Source organism: Pongo pygmaeus, chromosome 13, assembly GCF_028885625.2.
Source record: "Pongo pygmaeus isolate AG05252 chromosome 13, NHGRI_mPonPyg2-v2.0_pri, whole genome shotgun sequence".
Lineage (NCBI taxonomy): Eukaryota > Metazoa > Chordata > Mammalia > Primates > Hominidae > Pongo > Pongo pygmaeus.
In genome coordinates, this window is record NC_072386.2 from 60539020 (window position 1) to 60562305 (window position 23286).

At 38.4% G+C, this 23286-nt stretch overlaps 1 protein-coding gene across 19 annotated transcripts in view; it reads right to left on the minus strand.

Annotated features, from left to right (window-relative positions):
* Window positions 1-23286, minus strand: part of TRPM3 (transient receptor potential cation channel subfamily M member 3) — a 904985-nt gene that overhangs the window by 391075 nt on the left and 490624 nt on the right. The window lies entirely within an intron of this gene.

The following is a 23286-nucleotide window of genomic DNA, read 5'->3' on the forward strand; positions in this document are numbered from 1 at the left end:
ATAGGAACTAAATTGGTGGGTATAGATGTGATTACCCAGACAGAGAGTAAAGGGTAAGAGGAGAATAGGATCTTGGTTGAGACTTAAAGAACTCTAACATTCAAGGATTAGCCTTCAAAAATGCTTAAGTGTCCAGAGAACTGGGAAGAAAACCAGATAAGCGTAGAAAATAGAAGAAAATAGAAGCCAAGAAAAGAGAGCATTTCAAGAAGGTGACGTGAGGGCCGAAAACATCCAGCAAGTTCAGTGACATGGAGATTTAGGCAAAGAGCCATCTATGGAGTGGAATGAAACCAGATTGGAATGAGTTAAGGAGACAAGTAGAGATGTGGAAAAGGAGATGGAAGAACAGACAAGGATTTCAAAAGTTTTGTTACAAAGGAAAAGGCAGGGATAGAGTTATAGCTGAAGGGGGATATAAGACCTAAGAAGAGATTTTTTTTTTTAATGGGTTTGTTTAAAGATGTGTGAAGCTGGAGCATACTTAGATATTGAAGGGAAGAACCCTGGTTGGGAAAGACATGTTGAATCTAGTATAGAGAAAAGGCATAACTTACAGTGTTGGGTTCCTGAGAAGAGCAAAAGTATAGAACTTAAAACCCAGGCACAGGATTGGACTTTGATAGGAGGAAAGGAACTTCCTATGACAGAAAAGAAAGGAAAAGGTAGGAGCAAAGGCAGGCAGGGTTTGTGGTGGTGTGGTGGAAAGCTGAGAAAGTTACCATCTTAGGGGTTCAATTTTCTCTTGGAAGAATTGGTGACCTCACCTAGACATATTCTCTTCATGTGCACCAACCATGCCAAGGACATTCTTTAACCTTACTCCATCAACATTTAGTAGTTCTGTATCCTGTTATCTCAAGGCTCTATTCTTTAAGTATGATACATGAATTAGGAATGAATGGCTGATAATAATTTAAGTGGCCATCCACATCATGTTGCATTTTAATATCTTCAGAGTTACAGCCCAGGGAAGCAATTTCCATAGAAAATTTGGGCATGTTGGTAGGAAGAAGAAAAAAATGGTGTGGCCTAAGAGTTGCGGCATTGTTAAAAGATAAAATGAAGGCAAACTCTCATTCTGTGATATGGGAAGGTCAGTCTGATGATGCCACAGGAGAGATTTTCATGTGACTGTTATGTGGTAAAACCTGAGTATGGCGACTCTACTGCTCCGTGACTGAAAAGGAAAAAAGATGGTAGCTGCGTATCCATTGTAATCTGGAGAATATGAGCACATGTGAGAGTTATAGGGAAAAAAACCTAAGCTTGGGAATCAGCTAGACACAGGCTCATATTCCAGTTTTGCCATGAGCTGTTCTCAGCCTCAGTTTCCTCACCATGAAATGGAAGAAAACATGATCTCACAGGGTTATGAAGATTAAGCAGAAAATATATAAAATATATATTAGGTTGATTCAAAAGTAATCATGATTTTGCCATTATGGCAAAAAACATGTATAACTACATTTCCTTTATTTCTCAGACTAAAAGTTGAATATCTTTGTTTCTGTTGTCCATGTGTTTTCACTGAGAAGGTGTACAGTTGAGGCATGACTATGAGAAATATAGCAAAATATGCCAAGGCTTTTCTCAGGACCTGTGACTTAATGAATTGTGCAATGGAATGACCCGCCTCACCCCCGAAAAATAAAAACAAGGAGCCACAAAAAATGATTGGGTGTTCTTGCTCTGCTACAAATTCCATAGGTGAGCTATTTGCAGTCTAGAGGGTCTTTTCCATAGTAGCAAGTTCTTAGAGAATAAAATGTAAATTCCTATAAATGCCCTTCATAGTCCAACACTAACCCACTTCCCAGCCTCATCTTCCATCACTTCCCCATGCCCTACTTTGCAAACCCACTGACTACTTCTCTTTCCACCTCAGGAATGCCCACGCACCCAGTGGAAACAGTCCTTTCTGCGAGGACTTCCCCACTTTTCTGGGCAGTTGTTTTTTCTTTCTTCTCTAGACTTACAGCTCCCTGAAATTTTTGAATCATGCCTCCCTGTAATACTTACTGGGTTGTGTTTAATGAGTCTGTTAGTCAGTTTGTCTCCCCTACCAGGCTTTAAGTAACTCAGGGGCAAGGGACCCAATTCACTCTTGGAAGCATGTACCCCTACTATGGTGTGAGAGTATCATGGCATTTGATGAATGCTGTTGGATGAAGTAAAGAATGAATGCTGGGGATATTGTAAATAACAAGGCTGACCTGCATAATTACCTAACATGTTTTTCTCTCACAGAATAGTACCATCTAAACAGGAAGCTGGTCTCACACTATAGGTTGCCTGCAAATTTACCTAACCTTTTGTCTGTACACACCCAAAATGTATGATGTTATCTATGACCTTTTGGTATCTACCTTGCTCTCTTTACTCACTGATGTGTGTCCTATATACTTGTCTGGGTTGCTGAGCACCTGGAACTCTGACAAATTAGCTGGATCTAATAATTTGATTCCAAGAGTAAGTAGACACCTAAATTTGTTTTCTGGATAAGGCTTAGACAAAATCTTGTTAATATTTGTGAACCTTTAAAAAAGAAGTGGCAGATTTTTTCCCCCAAGCACAATCAGTGCCCCAAATCAAAATATCCTTCGGTATGCTGTTCACTCCGATCAGTTACCAATTCCCAAATTTGCTCTAGTGTGCTTTAAAGCTTCAAGGCTTAGGAAAAGGAGTATTGGTGGTTTAGTTACTGACAGTACAAAAAGGCCTGTGAATATGGAGCATTAATACACTTTCCTCCCTTCAAACACTTTCCTCCCTTCAAACACTTAATGACAAATACCCCTGGCATTGCCTTTGCAATGGAATTAACTTTGGCTGCAAAACCTAGGAGACAGAGCATTCTTGGGGATGATTGCTCCATGAAAATAACTTTGTAATTTACTGTCTTCAGCCTCCAAGGTTTTAAAACTTGATTGCATAACAAATGTACTGTAAGTTTAATAAATGCAGTAAATGAATAAGTAAATAGATGACTAAATCTACCAGTCTTAAAATATGAACAATAGTGTTGCTTTGCCTTGATTGAACTTTCAAGGATTTTTAAAACAAAACAACAAAACAAAAACTTCATTCAATTCCATGTATGAAGACCTGACAGCCATAGAATTTTCCCTGAAGGGTGAGATTTCCATCCTCTGCAAAATTTTAGCTAATGATAGAGTTCCATACTCTAAAGCTTTTGATAGGATGTTTCATTATTAACCCTTTGGAATAAGATAAAAAATTCAGGCTGCATTGCTAAAAATGGGAAACCTTGGCAGAAGAGCAATCGATTTATTAGGAGACCACCAATGAGTTTGAAGAGGAGTGGAAATCAGAATTGATAATGGTTTGATCACTACCAGTTTGCTGGATGTTTTGGATATGGTTCAGAGAAACTGAAAGCTACTGTCTTTATCTCTCACATGTTCCAGGGGCTTTTGTTTCACATAAGCCGCCTCTGCCTAGAGTTCTCTTCACCCAGTAAATAGATTTTTATGACTCAGTGGAATATACTCTCTTTACTCCAGAAGACAGCTGTCCTGTAGGTAAAGTGAAATAAGATCAAATTCATTTGAACACAGCTTAGTTGATTCCAGGCTTGGGCATTGAAGAAGAAATTTAAATAACACTTCTCCGCTGTATCTCTTGTCTGTGAAGGTCTTCTAGGCTCTTAGCTCCAAAGACCATACAAAAAACACACAGCTTATCACCAATTTTTAATCTCTGCTAGCTCAAAAACTTTCCAAAGCAAACTTAGCCTACTACATAAATGATTGTATACTTTTGTTCAACATTAACACAATGAAGAAAAGTGCCATCAGCTGAAAACAGTCTTACAGAAATTAATGACCTTGTTTTGTTATGCATTTTGACACAGCTTCACCACATGGCAAGAGTTGATAACTTCTTTTCATAACTGTACATTTCAAAATAAAATAAGTCTTTCAAAGTAGCCAGTTAAAATGGATAAGAGAGGCAGGTAGCATAGAAACAGACAGTGAGGTTGGAATTAAATTTAGGTTCCATTCTATTCTCTAGTTTCCCTTCACAGCTGGGTACAAACTAGCATCTTCAGGCAAATCTTTCATCTCCCTCTTTGACAGTGTACCATCCATAAGTTAGAAGATTTTTTTATGATTCTAAATGCAGTCCTTTCAAGTTCTGAACTGCAATATGCTACATTGGAAAGCAGTAACTCTAATAATGTTTTAGAATATTTTATTTCATTCTTGCTGAGATAATTTTGCAAGATATTACAGAAAAGGGTATCCAAAATTACTGAGTCAATGCAAATTTTATTGTGGGCAAAATTTTAAAAAGTTACATTTTTAAATTGGCTGCCATTCATGAGTCAAAAGAAATTAAACCTGTAGGTAAGTAGCTTGTACTTCATCGACTCTTTTGTATGTAAACCTCACCAGAAAAGCAGCTTCAAAATGTGACTGACTGAAATTGTGGCCCTATGGAAGCAGAGAAGTGGATGTTTAACTGGGTGGACTTGAACTCCTTTTTCAAACAAAGCTCCTGGGGCCAGAGAGCTCTAGCAATGACACTCATAGTCCTGTGTGATTCCTGGAGGTGCTGCAGAAGTCAACTGAGACTCTGACTAGATTCTCATTTGGGGTTGGGGGAGGGGTAGCTTCTAAAATTTAATACAATTCTGAATGTTGACCACTTAGTTGAATTCTGAGGATTTGTTCTCTCTTTTGCCCCTCTCATTTGAGAACTGTGCTCTCCTATTACAGTTCCTCAGTATATCCCATCCAATAAGCAAGCAGCAGTTTGCTAACCATTTTTCAGGCTTCGAAATCTGCTAGGATGTGGAATAGGACATGGGTCTGTATCACTATTACTGTGCAAGGGAGTGCTAGGTCCTTGTGTCTGGGGCAGAGGGAGCTAGAGTGTTCAGGAATTTTTGACCTGAGTTTGGAGTTATTGGATAAAGTTGCTTCAAAAGCTAGAGCTCCAAACAGAGTCAAATCATGTAGAAACCATGTAATCTCTACTTCTTCTATTCCCTTCTCAGTTCCCTGAGTCCTGAGCCTGCTCTCTTTAAGGGCACCAATAAGTCACTGTCACCAACTCCACTGGATAATTTATGGTCATCATCTTCTTTGAGCCCTTTGTACATCTGCTAATGCTAAGCCACCTTCCTCCTAGATACCCTCTCTACATTTGGTGAATATGTCTCTATTTAATCCTGTCTTTTTTTTCTATCTCTCCGCTTATTCTTTCTCAGTCGTCTTTGCAGATTTCTTGTCCGCCAACATTCTTTAAATGGTGATATCCATTTTCAGCCCTCTTCTCGGCATGAAACATTACCAATTATTAGTAGTATTATTTATGTCTCCCTCTACCAAGGTGTCTCAGTAACTGAAATTCCATCATTAGACATTCATTTCTGCCGGGCGTGGTGGCTCACACCTGTAATCCCAGCACTTTGGGAGGCCGAGGCGGGCAGATCACGAGGTCAGGAGATTGAGACCATCCTGGCTAACACGGTGCAACCCCGTCTCCACTAAAAAATACAAAAAAAAAAAAAAAAAAATTAGCCGGGTGTGGTGGCAGGTGCCTGTAGTCCCAGCTACTTGGGAAGCTGAGGCAGGAGAATGGCGTGAACCTGGGAGGCGGAGCTTGCAGTGAGCCGAGATCGCGCCACTGCACTCCAGCCTGGGGGACAGAGCGAGACTCCGTCTCAAAAAAAAAAAAAAAAAGACATTCATTTCTTTAAAGTTCACCTTGCATAATATAATATCCTGTGCAAGGGATACCTTGCTAAATACATCTGGTTTTCAGAGCCACTCTCCTCCTCGGTGAAAGGTGGGACATAGCAGGTGATGCCTCTCTATTTCCAAGCAACTAGGGAAGGAGGAAGAGAGTGCACCAAAAGGGTATTAAGGAACAAGAATGAGTTTTGTTTCCTTTACAGTTTTGCTTAAGGTTGTTACCCTTCACTGTAATTCTTATCAAAGTTATTGTCTTTATTTATGACAGAACTTTCCAAGGTGAGCAAGAGGTTCTACCCAGTATGGGTGCTAATTACCCGATAGTCCCTGAAACTTCGCTCAGATGTCAATAGTACTTTCTCCCTTTTTCTCATATATGTTAATTATTCAGTAGGATTAATGACTTATCACTCTGATTTCGGCAGTACGGCGAATATTAGTCAGCCTAACTGCTTAGAGCAACATAAGATCTGAATAGCAACAGCGAGATTTACCTTAATGCTTCAAGGAACAGTTTCCTGAGATAAATCAACAAATTCCTAACTGGGTTACAGTAATCAGATGTGCCCACAAGGGTTGATTTTGCAAGTGAAAGATTGAAAAAAGAAATATCCTAAGATAAATCCAATTAAAATTTTTATTGAGAGATAGAACAGGAAATCTAAAGGAGAGATAGCTCAATCTTTTGAATTGAGTGCTGAATTAGGAAACAGGGTTGCTACAGCTTTTTCCAAGCATCTTTGTTTACTCATTCTCTAGCCCTGGGGAAGTCCCTTCTAATTGGCATTCTCATCTATTGGTGAAATTAATTAATCCTGTTGATAACATAAGATGTTGCTCCTTTAAGTTTGAAGGTGGCGTGTAAATAAATTGCTTAAAGCCTTTTGGAATTGCATTCAATAAGACAGATTCTCCATAGTTACAATATGCTACTTCCTAGCTAAAGGTAAGAAGCTAAAGTGAGGAATCTAGATGATGTCTCCGTATTTAAAACAAAAAACTTTGGTTCTTGTTTGGGTGGCTTTAACCACCTTGTAGTGAGCTTAGGGTTCCTGCAGGTGCTGGAGTCCTTCCTTGTATGGAGCTTTTTGTGTATTAAACCATTTCCTGAGGAATAATAATCAGAATTTATGTGCCAGCCTCTGTTAAAAGCACAAAATATGTGTTAAATTATATCAGCCTCGTTAAAACCTTTTGAGGTAGTTAATATCTCCAATTTATCGAGAAGGAAACTTAACACAAAAAAAGGTAAAACATTTTTCCCCCATTCACTAACCTACAAAGTGGTAAAGCTGGGATTTGAGCCTTTGTTCTTCATCATCAGGCTGTTTTATCTCTTTACAGTTCTTTGAAAGTGTGTTAGGACTTCATTAGAATATAAAGACAGCATGAGTGCAAGTATCAGGAGAATCAAGAAAGTGGCTCTTTCAATTTCTTGCTCTTGCTGGTTCATCGATTCAAATATTCCTGGAGCATCTATTATATGCTAAGTGCTATGCTAGGTGATGGGGTGTTCCTTGCCCTTATGGGGCTTTCAGTATGGTGGGGAAATAGACACTAAGGAAGTAACAAAAGAAATATATAAGAGCAATATAAATAGTGTGAAAGAAATAATCATGAAGTGGAATGAATATCAAGGTACAGACCTGTTTCCATAAGGTGGTCAGGAAAGACTCCTCTGAGGAGATGGCATTGGAACTAACACTGAAGGATGAGGAGTCAGCAATGAGAAATTTCGGGACAGGGATGGAGAGTGGAGGGAAAGAGAAGGAGAAGGTTTTATGCTGAGGGAGCACCTGGTTAAATGCCTTGAGGAGAGAAAGAACTTGTTTGCATTTGAATAACTGAAGCAAGGCTAGAGTGGTTGTGTCTTAATGAGGAAAAAAAACTGGCTCTGTTTTTAGATGTATTTGCAGCTGAAGTATTAAGACTTCTCTTTAAAATAATGAACATTTTATGATTTCTAGTACTTTGCATATGAATTATGCAAGAGTGGGATTTGAAAATCACTGTGTGGTGTGGAGGAAAATCTGAGCAGGTATCAGTGTGTGTGATGGTTAATACTGATTGTCGACTCCATTGGATTGAAGAATGCAAAGTATTGTTCCAGGGTATGTCTGAGAGGGTGTTGCCAAAGGAGATTAACGTTTGAGTCAGTGGACTGGGAGAGACAGACCCACCCTTAATCTGGGTAGGCACCACCTAGTCAACTACCAGCATGGCTAGCATAAACCAAGCAGGAGAAGATGGAAGAGTAGACTTGCTGAGTCTTCCAGCCTTCATCTTTTTTTCAGGCTGGATGCTCTCTGTCCTTGACTATCAGGCTCCAAGTTCTTCAGCTTTTGGACTCTTGGACTTACACCAGTGATTTGCCAGGGGCTCTCAGGCCGTCAGCCACAGGCTGAAGGCTGCACTATCAGCTTTTCTACTTTTGAGGTTTGGGGACTCAGACTGGCTTCCTTGCTCCTCAGCATGCAGACAGCCTATTATGGGGCTTCACTTTGTTACTGTGTGAGTCAATACTCCTTAATAAACCCCTCTTCATATATACATATACATCTATCCTATTAGTTCTGTCCCTCTAGAGAACCCTGACTAATACAGTGTGGTATCTGCTATGGGATGGGGTACTCCCATGGCCAGCAGATTTTGTTGATACATACGTGGAGGCAGAAAGGCAAGAGGCATTTTATTAGAGGTGACAAACTGTTGGCTTTCTATTCAGACTATGAAAGACCCAGAGGGGTTGGATTGTACCAAATGAGCATCTGGATCAGATTTTGTTCCCCTGAATCTCAGGCACCTTCTGAAAACTTATTGGACTCTTTGGATAATAGATATGATTACTCTTTGGCTTGATTCCTCAATTCAGCAAGTAGTTTCCATCTCCAAATCTATTTCTTGAAAAAAAATTAACTTGTCTATTTGTTTCAAAAAGAATCAGACAGAGGCCCTTGGAAATATTATATCTTGCTCTAAATTCATAGGGTTTTTTTCCCCCTCTAAAATTGTACTACATACTCTTCAACTTCCTTTTGAATGCCACTTGATTTTTTATCTATGAGACAAATGTATCATACAGTTTGGGTTAGCAAGAACTTGCAGGAAAAGTTGGCCACCTTTCAACTGACATATTTTCCAAAAACAGGGCTTTAAAAAGTAGAGACAATCTTCCTTCCTAAAAGTCTAATCCAGGACCATTTCCTCTTATATTCTTTTTAGGGCTAATCTTAGGACTCTCAAACAAACAGTTATGTATGTACACACACACATACATGCAAACACACACCGTTGAATTAATCTTTCAGGTGCAGCATGGAATCTCAGGCAAAGAAGAGATTCCTATAAACATATCTAGGCTAAAACGCATGGAGTTCAAGAGAAGAGGAAAAAGCAAAGAATTATAAGATTCAGAAAGAAGAGGTGAGCATGTCAGCGATCAAAAATCACATTGGTACATTGCACAAGTTATTTACAATTCAACTCCTGCTCTTGGTGAATCAAAACCTTGTTTGGAAATTTCACTGTACAAGGCTTCTTGTCTTCTTTACCAGTGGTCATACTGTTTTTTCCAACTTCTCCAGTAATGAAGGCTGGTCCTATGTAGCATATTCTTTCCGTGCCTTTTATCTCCACTAGCATGGCTCTTCAAGTTCAGAAGCAAAGACTTTGGGATCAGATTGGATTGAATCCTGGCTCCACCATTATTAGCATTGTGCTATTGGGCAAACTATTAACCTCTGTAGATCATCCATAAATGAATGTCTTTGACCAGGGGTTCTCAAATTTTGGTGGAAAGCTAATAAAGAACACAAAGGACAAGTTCATTAAAGGAGGACAAGGCCTGGGACATTTTTCTTTTTACCAAATTCCCCAGGTGATTCTGATACCCACCAAATTTCAAAAACCACTGGCTTTGGGGATTAAAGATAAACTAATGCAACAAGCACCTTGCCATCAAGAAAGGTTTCCTAACTGGGGTCCTGTGGTAAAATGGAAAGGAGTTTTGTCTTTGGCATTCGATATGTGAATTTCTATGTAAGTTCCATTGCTTAATAACTGTGGCAATCTGGCAATGTCATTTAATTTGTGTGACACATGGTGTCCTTATTTGTTAAATAGGAATAATGCCCACATCTAGGGGTTATGGGCTTAATGGATTAGGTGACTCACAGCAGATGACTGATGAATATTGGCTGAAGTAGAATCTCTTGCTACATTTAGATGTATTTGTATAGAACCTTCTACACACAGAACTTATATGAATTGACTCAATAAAAACTCTCTCGAAACTTGGCTGATTACATATTTATTGAACATAGAATTGAATGTACGAATGCCATTGCATTTACCCATGACATACAATAAAAATTTTGACACAAAGTGCTTTGATTGCATAACATATAGTTCCTATATATGCCCTCACTTTTAAACTCTCCATCCAATTTCTCACATCCATTCAATAACCCCAGTTGACTGTTCCAAAGTACTAGGGAAATATTTTGCTTTACTGAGTTAGAAATAATTTTTATTGACTATGTGCAAATCCTCTTAACTCACGACTAACATCTCAGCTAATGGCAAACACAGGTCACAGTCATTAAGCTATGCTCTCAAATTTAGCCATTCTCTCACTTTATGAAACTCAAAATCCTTCCCATGTTGTTAAAAGATTTTATACAGACCTCACAGTCTTCAAACTCTCTGATGCTGAATAACCTGAATAACAATTTTAATACTTATTAGTCATTATGATTTCTTTCTTTTTTCTTTTTTTTTTTGAGGAGCAGCCTCTCTCTGTTGCCCAGACTAGAGGGAAGTGGCATGATCTCGGCTTCTTGGCTCACGGCTCACTGCAGTCTCCATCTCCCGGGTTCAAGCAATTCTCTTGCCTCAGCCTCCCAAGTAGCTGGAATTACAAGCACCCACCACCATGCCTGGCTAATTTTTGTATTTTTAGTAGCGACGGGGTTTCACCGTATTGGTCAGGCTGGTCTCGAACTGCTGACCTCAAGTGGTCCGCCCCCCACCTCAGCCTCCGAAAGTGCTGGAACTACAGGTGTGAGCCACCACTCCTGGTTAAAATAATTTCTTATCACAGGAAAACTCCATAGGGTTATACAAGTGACAGAGAAGCAAATTCAGTCTGGCCTCTGATCTTGGTGGCAGAACAAAGAAGGAAATCACTGGAGGGCTGGAGGTGGATGAATGAAAGCCAGAGAATAGAAAATGAGCATCAGCACCCTTAATGACCACCCTGCTTGAACAATCCCGCTTCCAATAAACACAAAGAAATCCACAAGCTCCAATGAGAAACAGTCTTGAAGCAAGGATGAGTTTCTCTTGTATCCCATTGTTTTCTGTATTCTGAGTGGGTTCAACCACTTTAGACTGCAGAGCCTATATCCCTTTCCTTAATTTCCACAGCCCCACTTTTCTCTTATTTTCTTGTTATGCTCCTTTTTTCTCTCTCTCCGTTTCTATGATCTCTTTTGTCCTCTAACGAATGAGGTTGTAAAGGAACAGTTATTCCATATTGTCCCTTTAAGACTTCCTCTCCTACTCAACAAGCCCCCTTCTAGACTTAATGGGCAAAGAGTGGACCATAATACTATTTGAAACCAATTCAAAATCCTCCATGCTGACAGCTTACACCAGGAGATACTTGATTTAGGGACATTCATTAGAAAAATATATAATAGAACTACAAATTTCCCTTCAGTTTTTCCAAAGATTTCTTTATTAAAATGGCCAGAAGGACAACATTTATATCATGACTAAATTTTAACAGTGATCTCTTGTGGTTTACAAGGAGATGTTTATGCTCACTTATATTTTGAATGTTTTATCTTCTCCCATTGCATAGAGACAGACTACTCTGCTCACAGGTGAAAAAAAGAAAAAAAAACCCACATAAAAGCCTCAGCCTCAGTAAAACCAAGTGACTGAAGAGAATCAATGGAAGTTTGTTTACATTTTACATTAAGTATAAGGCTTCAACAGAAGCAAGTGCTGTCATTCTTTGAGCCACATTCATTTTTTGCCTTTAAAGGCATCATGACTAATTAAGAAGTCCTCTAGGGGTGAAGCCTGGGCATAGGTAGGTTTTCAAAGCTCCCCAGGTAATTCCAATGTGCAGCCAGTGTGGAGAAAACACTGAGATGGTAAGAAGGCACAGGAGATTCTAACTTCCATTTCTCAGGACAAAATAGAGCTCATGCCCCTGCCCGGCCAGTCACTGTCTCATCATCTTGTCTCATTACCTTTTCGTAACATTAACTACTATATAAAATTACCTTTATATACTTTATGTGTTATTTGCATACAGCCAGTCTCTTCTTTTGGGAATGTAAGCTCCAGTGAACTCAGAACAGTATTTGTTATAAGGTAGTTGGTCTGTTATATATTTGTCAAATAAATGAACTAAAAACTGTTAAACATCAGCTTTCTTGTCTGTACAATGAGCAAAATGCTACCACCACCTTCCTTGCTAGACTGCTGTGATGACTCAATGTAATCATGTTCATGTAAACTAGTGGGTAATGTGAAATCTTAAGAAATGTTAGTCTTACTGCTACAGGACATTAACCAACTCCCCAAATTTCCCACAATAGCTCACAGGTTGAAATTTCCAACATGAGATTCCCTTCTTTGGATTTCAGCTGACTATTGTTAAAACAGTCAGCTGAAAACCTGACTATTGTAGCTGCATTACTTTGGTGGAATAATATTAATTAGATGAGTTCTTGTCAGTTAGCAACCCTAAAATATAGAACAAGTTAATTTTGAGTTAAGTTCAAAATGTAGAGAAGTTCTGTACTATTCAGGCAGGGCAGCCCCAAGTTGTAAGAACTGGCTGTGGGGAGAGAAGGGGAGAAGGGGATAGAAAACCTGCAGGGTGTTGAGGACATTGGGTTTCACTGGGACCTGAAAAGGGAGAGGGAAGTATATAGTACATGAATCACAAACTCTGTTGACCCTGAACTAGGGAGATCTACAATCAGCTTTGGTCAGAAAACTGAAGCAGGCATACTTTTAGTCAACAATAGTTAAGTACCCCGTGGATAGTACAAATGATCAAATATATCTTCTGATCCTATGTCAACTCTTGATGTGTTATTATGCTGATTTTATAAAAGGGAAAATGGTACTCAAAGAAGTGGTATTTTTAGAGACAGGGTCTAGCTATGTCATCTAGGCTGGGGTACAGTGGCACCATCATTGCTCACTGCAGTGTTGAACTCCTGGACTCAAGTGATCCTCCCACCTCAGCCTCCCAAAGTGCTGGGATTAAAGATGTTGAGTTTTTAAGGAAGCAGCACGTTATACTGGCTAAGAACCTTGAATCCTTAGGCAGGCTGAGTTAAAATTCCATCTCCAACATGTACCACCCATGGGAGCTTGGGCAAGTTAGGACTCTGTATCAGTTTCCTCCTCTGTTAAATGGTAATAATAATAATAATAATAATAATAATAATAACAGCAGCAATATTCTAGGGTTGTTATGATAATTAAATGCATTAATATTTATAAGGTACTCAGAATACTGGTACAGAGTGGGCACCATATAATCACACACAAGATATACACAGCTAGTGGGCAGCAGGACTTTTTAATGCTTTTAAAATTTATGTATCTATATCAATGAATTTTCACACATTAAACATATTCATGTAACAAGCATCTAGACCATGAAACAAAATATTACCAGCACCCAAAATCTCTCCTCATCCTCCCTTCCGGTCATGTAATGCCCCACACCTGGTCCAACCAAAGTATACGACATCTTAACTTGCAATACACAGAACAGTCTTGCCTGTTTTTGTACTTTGCATAAAAAGGATCATCCAATGTATAATCTATTGTGTCTTGCCTCTTCCACTCAACATTATATATATGAAATTCATTTATGCTGCTGTATGGTATACAGCGCTATACAGCATCCACCTGTAAATTGACCACAATTTGTGTATCCATTCTGTTGTTGATACACTTTTGAATAGTTCCTAGATTTAAGCTATTACAAATAGTGCTGCTATAAACATTCCACTAACATTTTTTGGTGAACATGTATACACATTTTATTTGGTATATATCTATGAGTGAAATTTCTGGCTCATAATGTATAAATACAGTCAGCTTTAGAATAAACTGAAAAAAGAAAGTAGTTGTAAAATCAATACTACCATCAGTAGTGTGTGAGAATTCTACTTTATCTTTTTCATTGCAGTTATTCTGGTGGCTGCAGAGTTTCATCTCATTGTGGTTTCACTTTGCTTTTCCCTGATGACTAATGAAATTGAACACCTATTTACTGGATACTTGGATGTCTTCTTCTGTGAAGTAACACGATTTAAACTTAGGTTTTTCTAGGTCAAAGCCTGTGCTCTATCTCCACTTTTTGTTTTTAAGAACTGCCTCCCCTCAAAGCTTTCCGGAGAAATATAAGTATAATTTAGAAACCAAGGGTATCCACTATTTTTATTTTGTATTCACTTTTTTTTTCCTTTTGGAATTTAGAGAATTATCCTCTAGTAATGGAGAATGGAGAGAGGGGTCTTCCATAAAATGCACTTTTGCTCTTCCTTTTGTTGTTATTCAAAGTGGAATTAAAAATTATCTTAGCTCTGCAGGCTGGCTGAGAGCTCAGAGCTCAGAGAAGGTGGGGGTATGGAGAGACAATAAGGAAAGCTGTCCTACTTCTGGAGGCTCCAAGACACCATTTTTAGTGAAAGCAACGTGCTTTCAAGAGCCAGTTGTGTGTGGGTTGGGGGAAGGAGGTTGGACTTACGTATGAGAATAATGACAATACAGAAAGCCTCTGGGTGTTTTCCAGGGAAATGCAGATTGTAGCTTTGGGTTTTAAGTTTTACTTTCACTGTTAACACATGAATGGGTATTCCTAGGTTTCTTGCACTTCCCCCAAATCTTTCTGTAGCAAACCTAAGTAGGGGAAAGTTACTATTATAAGATGTATCACTTGTAAAACATTTAAATTGTTCCTGTTTTTCTGTGTATTTATGAGAGTGCACAGGAATACCACATAATTCCTCAACTTGATTTTATAAACAAACACCAGCCTTAATATCATCCAAAATACAGCTCCTATATTTTTATTCTCACATTGAAAAGCCAATTTTTTTTTTTGTCTTTCAGATAGAGCACTAAACAGCTCTTCCTTTTCATTAAAGTATACTAGCTAAATAATATATCATCTTGGCTTATGTTTCAATCACGCAGTTTTTCTTCTCCTGGACTTGAAAGAAGCTTCTTCCTTAAGAACCCCTTCTCAAATATAAATTATTATTATTTTTTAGCCTGGAAAAGTTGGTTGGGGTACACTGTGAGTCACCTATGTCAATCTGAACATTGCTGAAAACAAAATATACTTTAATAGTTCCAATGGTATTCATTCAGCCCTATTCTGACCTTTCCTTGTTTTCACTCTAATTAAACATTAATCTTGAAAAACAAAGAGCCCTTTGATGGCTATAATACATTTTTGTACTGTGACATGCCCTCTGGTTTAAGGTGTATCTATAAAGAACTGAGACTGTGACTAGCAGACTTGGCTTCAGGTTAAAGATGAATGGATCTACTAACAATTGGAGAGACTGTCTTCAAAAGCATGGTCATTGGAAGCCTATTAAACATCTCTGTCATTAGGAATTTAGAAGCAGCAAACATAATTTTTGCTTTTCCAGGAGTTGGTATTCTGGCCAGCATTTATGCTCTCCAGAACCTTACTGGTGAGCCCAAATGGTAGTCTTTAGCTTCCCAAGAACTTACAACATGACATTGGACCTGGAGGCTCTTTTGACATGGATTTGCTTGAACTACTTAAACCGTTTTCCTATTACCAAGAATAGTAATTAATGCAGAAAGACGCTAAGTTTTTCACTTCAAAGGTTTCATCATATTGTATCCTTACTACAGACAGGCCTGCTGTTTTGCTGATCCTGGCATTTTTCTTGATGTTGTGTTTTTAGGGAGAGAAAGTCAATGCCTTCTTTTTGACTCAACAATCAGACTTAAATGTATGTATTCATTCAATTAGTAGTTAAATCCCTATTACAGGCTGTGCATGGAAATAGCCCTGGACAAGCAGTATTCTATAGGAGAGACCAAATTCATAGAGCTCACAGGATACTGGGGTGAGGGAGGCAGCAATCAATAGGCAGAAACTAATGAAATGGTGTAGGTTGCGTGGAACAGTAGTCTTTTTTATTTAATTTTTAAAAATAATTTTTAGTAGTGATAAGGTCTCACTATGTTGCCCAGGCTGTTCTCAAACTCCTGGCTCAAGTGATCCTCCTACCTCAGCCTCCCAAAGTGCTGAAATTATAGGCATGAGCTACCATGCCTGGTCAGTGGCACAGTATTCTAAGCAGATGCAGCTGTGTTTGGACAGCACGGAGGGCAGGTGATAACATGGAGACCCACAGGGACTTTCATATGGCCACACCTTCCAGTAAAAGGAGGAAGTGAAACCGAAGAGACTGGCAAGGGCAAGATCCCAGAAGAACTTCTCCCCCATGCCAGGGAGTTTGAATGTAATTTTTTTTTTTAGTGATGGGGTCTTGGTCTGTCAACCAGGCTGGTACAATCATAACTCATCATTTGCCAAAGTCTTGAACTCCTGGGCTCAAGTGATCTTTCCTCCTTAGCCTCCTGAGTAGCTGGGACTACAGGTAGTATTCCAGCATGTCCAACCTGAATGTAATCTTAAAGGCAATAAATGGGGAGTCAATGAAGACTTTTAAGAAAAAATAACGGGATGAGCATAAGATACACATTTATATGAGTTAGTAAAAACTCAGTGAAGGTTTCTGGAGGAAATTTAACATTCATTCTTTTCTAGTGGTGGAAATCACCTCCTTCATCTGAGACATGGGAGTCACTGCCTGGACAAGATAGGTCTGTATTTCTTTCCCATGCCTAACCTACAGGCATGTTGATAGAGTCCACGTGAAACTTGGATGCCTATTTGGCACTGCAGTTTGGAAGAATGCTAATGCAATTCACTTTGGCATGACTAATAATATGTTCCTACCTTGTTTATACTAAAATTGAAAAAAAAATCATTTGAAGCCTCCCTTCACAGTCATGATATTTCTTTCAAATTGAGATGGCAAAGTCTGTACAGTATTGCAATTTCTAGCAAAATCTTTTAAAGCTGCCTTATTTAAACAATTTAGAAAATATTTAATATGCAAAATGACTTTTGTTTTTAGGTAATACCACAACAGAGTTGCATTTACATTCACAGCAGAACTTGACTTAAGGCCTTAAAAAACCTTTTACAGAAATCTCTATTGGCTTTTAATAAAAAGCTGTCAAAAGCTCATGATGGTATTATGTTTTAAAGTGGCTATAATGCATTTTTGACTTGATCCATTAAACATAGATAGGCAAACCTCCACAATAGTTTTCATGGATTAGGGCGACATATTATGTGCTCCTGACAGTATCGCAGAAGGAAAAAGTAAGGTGATTAGGAACAAATAAATTAAGACTACCTAGTATTACATGGATTACATGGGAATCCTAGTGAATCTTTTGGGAAAATGCAGCCCTATTGAGGAACAGGGTTCTTTGTGTGGAAGCAATGAGAATGGCCACTCCACGGTGAATGGGCAGAGACAGGTTTGGAAGCAAATGGAATTAACCAAAATGAAGGAAAGAGGAGAAAACCAACATTAGAAACTATGAATTCACTGAAATTAAGAAGCCAAAAAGACCTGCTAAATCTTATCCGACTTCTTCAGCTTGCACTGAGGCCTCTTTTCTCAGAGCACATCTACCTTGCTGTTTTATTTAATTTGTTTTTCAATTATTTAGGCTTCAAGGTTTCCTGATCTCTTACAGTAAAATTTTCCAATTTAATCAACTTAGCTTGTGGGAAACCCTTGCTAGATTTTGCATCATACTTGGTAGATGCTTTAATAAATAATTATGTTTGAATAGGTGAATAGATAGAAATGTCAAGAAATAATAAAGATAAACATTTTGAATATTTTTTCAGTTCAACACAAGTAACTAAATCTGCAAACTATGTGACTACGGTAATTTTTTTAAGTGTATAGTGACAGAATTCTATTATTATGTAAGTAATCAAATTATGCTTTAGAAGAGTTTGATATAAATTCATACTTAAAATATGAATTCATATATAAAATACGAATTAGGAATGTAAAAGATCCAGGAAAATATAGGTATAATATTAAGAGGTAAATAACATTTCTTTTAAAATTATGACATTTTATTCAATTTTATTCTGGTACATTGCTAGCTCTCCCTCGTTCAACATACACTGTAAATCAGGAATACTGTACAATTTTGATTTTTGTTTTTGTTTTTGAGATGAAGTATTGCTTTGTTGCCTGGGCTGGAGTGAAGTGGTGCAATCTCGGCTCACTGCAACCTCCACCTCCCAGGTTCAAATGATCCCTCTGCCTCAGCCTCCCAAGTAGCTGGGACTACAGGAATGCACAACCACACTCGGCTAATTTTTGTATTTTTAGTAGAGATGCAGTTTCACCATGTTAGCCAGACTGGTCTTGAACTCCTTACCTCAGGTGATCTGCCTGCCTTGGCCTCCCAAATTGCTGGGATTACAGGCATGAGCCACCATGCCTGGCCAGAATTATGATTCCTTAAGAATTTGAGAAACAGGACAGGATGTAAGTATTGTTGCTTACATAACCCAGGAGGAGTAAAGCTCATTGATAATATTTCTGTTACAGTAAATGCTTGAGTTTCTGTACTAACTTCCAGGGAAATATGGATTTTGCAGAGCTAAAGGAATGCCTTAACTAACAAATATTCAAACAAAGAAGACATATCGAGTCACTGCATTTAAGCTCTCTAGAATTTCTGATCAACTGAACAGAGCTTTGCTCTGAACCTCAAGGCTGACTCTGCCAACAATGGCTGCTCTGAGGCAGACAATAATGCAGATGAAAATGATTTAGGGGAAGAACAAGGTCAAGATGCTCCCTGGGATTTATAATCCAAGAAGCCTTGATTTCACCTCCAGAATGCAAATGCAATGCCCTGGTTTGAAAAGCACCATTCTCCTAACCGTAAATGAACCCACATTTCTGCCCTAAAAAGATCTGCTCACTCTTTTTCAGCTAAGACTCTAATATTTGATGAACCCATGGTATGAATGAAAACAGATTTTTCTTTAGCAGCAAGTTTTATTGCTCATTTTACAGCCTGATTCCATAGCCTGGGAATGGTCTTGCTGCTATAACTGCAATTATGTCTGAATTCTTAAGTGGTGTGTTAGGGCATGTTTTATATTTGGAATTCATGATACTGTTCTTAATAGGGACTTCTTTGGTAACGACCAGAAAGACCCTCACTAGTGAGATGTCACAAAAAGTTGTTCAGATTACATAAGCAGAAGACTCCTTACACTGGAATAAAAATAATATAGAAAATGCACAATTATGTAGCTCATTTCAGGCATACCAACATACTGACTTGTTTTGAGTTATCAAAACTCAGTGTAGCAGCCTTTCTGATAGGCACCAGGAATTTGGAGATTAATAAAACATGGTCAGTTTTTGGAGGCGCTTAAAGTTCGGTCTTCTGAAAGTTAAGTAAAAATTCATCAGGAAGATTTGATAAGGGATTGAAGGAAAGAGCGAAAAATTGGAAGTTTGACAGAGGGATTAACAGCTGAGCATGGGTGTTGGGAAAATGAGAGTTCACTGAGGCTGTAGTGACAAAATCTTGTGGGGGATTGTTGGGAGACGACACTGGATAGGTAAGTAGGAACCAGTTGCTGAAGGGCCTAATAATGCACGTGAAATATTCTGGATTTAATCCAGAAAATCAGGGAGAGCCTCTGAAGGAATATTTACACAGGGAAGCGACAAAATTGAATTTGATCATCAAAAAAAATGATAAAGCATTCAAACTGTTTTTCTGCAGGTATGCCAAATATTGAGAAAACAATTTCTCTACTGACCAAATAACATAGAAATGGCCTCAAAAATAGGCACTTCTACCTTTCTGGTTAAAATGCTATACTGCTAAAGCTGGATGGTCATCTACAGCACTGGGATCCAACATGCTTCATGCTTCATTGCTACTCAACAGAACTTCTATGGCACAAGGGAAAGACAAAGTCTGTGACATATCTCAAATCTTCTCTTTTCTTTCTCCATTGTGGAGAGTTTTGCCTGAAAATGTTTAATGTAGTGGCTGTACAGTTTCAAAGTGCTTTTGTTTTTCACAGTTACTTAACCATTTGAAGCCCTGAAGATAAGGGTGTCGTGTTAGCATTGATGATTGGGAGACTGTGTCCATGAACATTCTTTCAAATCAAACTTAGTTTGAATGAACCAGTCAGACTTAGGGAAGATTACTGTGGGTAATATATTTCTGCTGGTCTCTAACAAACAAGCAAAAAGAAAAATAAATACAGTTAAAGTAAGGACACGACATCATTTTCTGAAAAATGTGACATTGTCCTGCGTTTTTAAATGTCTCCTGAGCACACACATACTCTTTTTGGAAACCAAAAAATATATTTTTTGAGAATCTTGATTATATGTTAAAACTTTTGAAGTTAATTTGTAGGCCATAAAAATGGTATTATTTAATATGGGGTAAGATTACTACAGAATTTGGTTACAAACCCAAGAATTTGGGTGCTAAACTGACTATCCCTCCCCACCAGGTTCCAAAGGTAATGTGTGTACATATAAGCCACAAGCTCTAATGCAGAACACTCCAGTGAGTTGGGAGGTATCCTGTGTAAAACTCCTGTTAACCTAAACAAGGTAGGCTGGAAAGACCAACAGCCAAAGCAGGTTGACGGAGCTGCCCTAACCTTGTACCTCTTGGCCAAGTCCAGATCTCAGACCTCACCATGCACAGGCTCTCATCCTGTGCCAGCCTCAGATAACTCAAAGAGGAAGATGAAGGGAATATTTCTGTAATGCCTACTGCAGATCTGGCCTCAAGAAACTTCAGTGGGTCTTCTCAGGCTGGGGCATCAGAAACATCCCTGAAGAAATTACATCCGCCTCCAAAAATGGAGAGAAGACAATGATTTTTCCAGGAAGAAACAGGACTCCTCCACTCTGATCATTTCGGAACAAAGATCAGACAAAAGCAGAAGGAAACCAAAGAGAATGAGAGAGAACCAGCTACTTCTCTAGTGTTCTGTGAGGAAGTCCATGTAGAGAGAGACTATGACCACCTCTCTCCCTCTTCCTTCCCTGTTCAGGACAATAAAACATCTCCATTATTCCTCCAGCCCAGTGGCCAGTGAAATATCCTTCAGCATGTCCCACAGGCCTCTTTGGTGGTGCAGTGAAATGCCTTAATCCTGACTCAACTTGGTGATAAGCTTGGATTAAGTATGTAGAGGAATGTGAGAAGGAATGTGAGAAGGAATGAAGACTCCCAACTTCCTACTACAAGAGTCCTCTAAATTGCAGTCACATCCTATTTCCTTGTCTCTAAGACTCATTTTTATAGTATTAACATCAGTGATTTGGGGGCATGTCTCATTTATTTGATGTGTAGATTTTATGTTGCTTTTTCTTTGAAAAGCTCTTATCGATAGTGCAACCCCTAATCAGTGGAATCTTAGGATTATAATAGTATGCATATGACAGTGGAAGAATAAAATCTACTTTCACACTTTAAAAAAACTCTGATTTAGCATTTGAAATCTGTGGCTTATAACTTTAGTCTTTTCATGCAAATATTTTTAGGGAAATGGTTTCGAAGAGCAACACTGCACCAGCTTGTCTGCTGTCAACTGCACATCACCATACATCCTTGGGGAGAAGCCCTGGCCCTACGCTTCCTGGGGTCCCTTGCCAGCTACATTCCAGTATGAATTATGCCAAAGAGAGTCGTTTCCAGGAGATCTGGAAAGCAGAAGAAAAGCAGCCTTCAATCTCCAGCAGCAGCCAGGTGAACAGTGACAGATGCCTATGGAAGATTTTGCCAGGGGCTTTCTAGGTGAGTGCCTGCGAGTTACTTACTCAGGTGTTGCAGGCAATTAAGATAATCAGCTATAGTTTCTGTGTATTTACTGTGTTTTCCGAGTTCTTGAAACTTGAAGCATTTTTTCCCCCGACCTTTGTTTCTACAGCCCATCCAACAGTTATATCAGCCTCTAATTGTCTGTATTACAGTCTTTTATGCTCGAAGTTCTTTGAGTAACGAAAAAAAGTGGCAATCACATTTTTCTTTTTCCTGTGATACTCCTCTGCCAATAGCAGACAAAAGTTTTAAACAGCTTAGGGACACTTGTTGGAGGCTGTTTCCATGTTAAAGAAGAGATTACAGGAAGACTGAAGGCTATTCTTTGATCTTATTTAGTTCCCTTGTCTCATCCAATTATTTTTATTTTCATTTACACTTCATGTTCCTGTCTTTAGATATTCTTCTCTGTCCCACATGACTGTATAACAATAATATCAGTAGAAGTTAACATGTCTCTAGTTCTGAATACTTTTAAGTTCATGTTTATATACATTATCTCAGTTGACCTTCACAGCAATTTTATAACTCAAGTGGATTGACATTATTATTTTTTATTTTACAGGTAGGGAATTTGAGACCCAGATATTTAAGTGGCTTATTCAAGGTCACATGGAAAATCAAGGAAAGCGCTAGAACTAGAATCCAAAATTTTTGACCACTATTCCAGGGTGTCTGATAGTATTACATTAGCTCTCCAAGTAAGATAGCAACCCCCTGCTTATAATACTTTTGATTTGGGCAAATTACCTATAGTATAAGCCCCATGAACTCTAGGTAATTATCTCTTTCCCTGTAGGATAGAATCCAAGTCTTTGTCAATGTTTTGAACCCCACCCATCAAATTAATCTAACAAGTTCAACGGTAACCACGAGCTCATTGGGGGCAGCGCTGTTATTGTTATTTGGCACATAATATACTTGGTATGCTGAAAAAGTATAATAATGAGAGTGACAGGATATCATTATCTCTGACAACCTTTCAGTGGCCAATATCAATTAGTTAGTGGTCTCATACCTACTGAATGAGTTTTTATATCAGAGGAACTCCCAATATTCTAATTGGGCTATTTAGCAGTATCATTTGAAGGGTGCCCGATTGAGAATCACATGGACCTAAATGTTTGTTTACTCAAAGATAAGTGTTTCAAGATAAGAATTAAGGAATCAGGCAATGTTGGGCATAACAGACCACAGGCTATACTTATATGAATAAATGGAGAGCTTGGACAGTTCTTAGGATCAATCTTTCTTTAACAAATCAAATAAATAAATACAGCCTCATCTCTACCAGGAGAAATATACTTTTTTTTTTTTTTTGCCTTAGAAAGCACTGGCTTCTGTTAATTAAACATTTCCACCCAAAGATAGTAAATTTTAAGTAGAAAAAAACAGGAAATATATGTAATCTACAATAAGTCTGCAAGGCAAATGGAATAGTTGTAGCAAGCTCTTAAAGCAAAGGTAAAGATGTTGAAAATATATTAAAACTTACTGTTGACTAAACTAAGAATTTGTGGATATATGTGCATATATTTATATG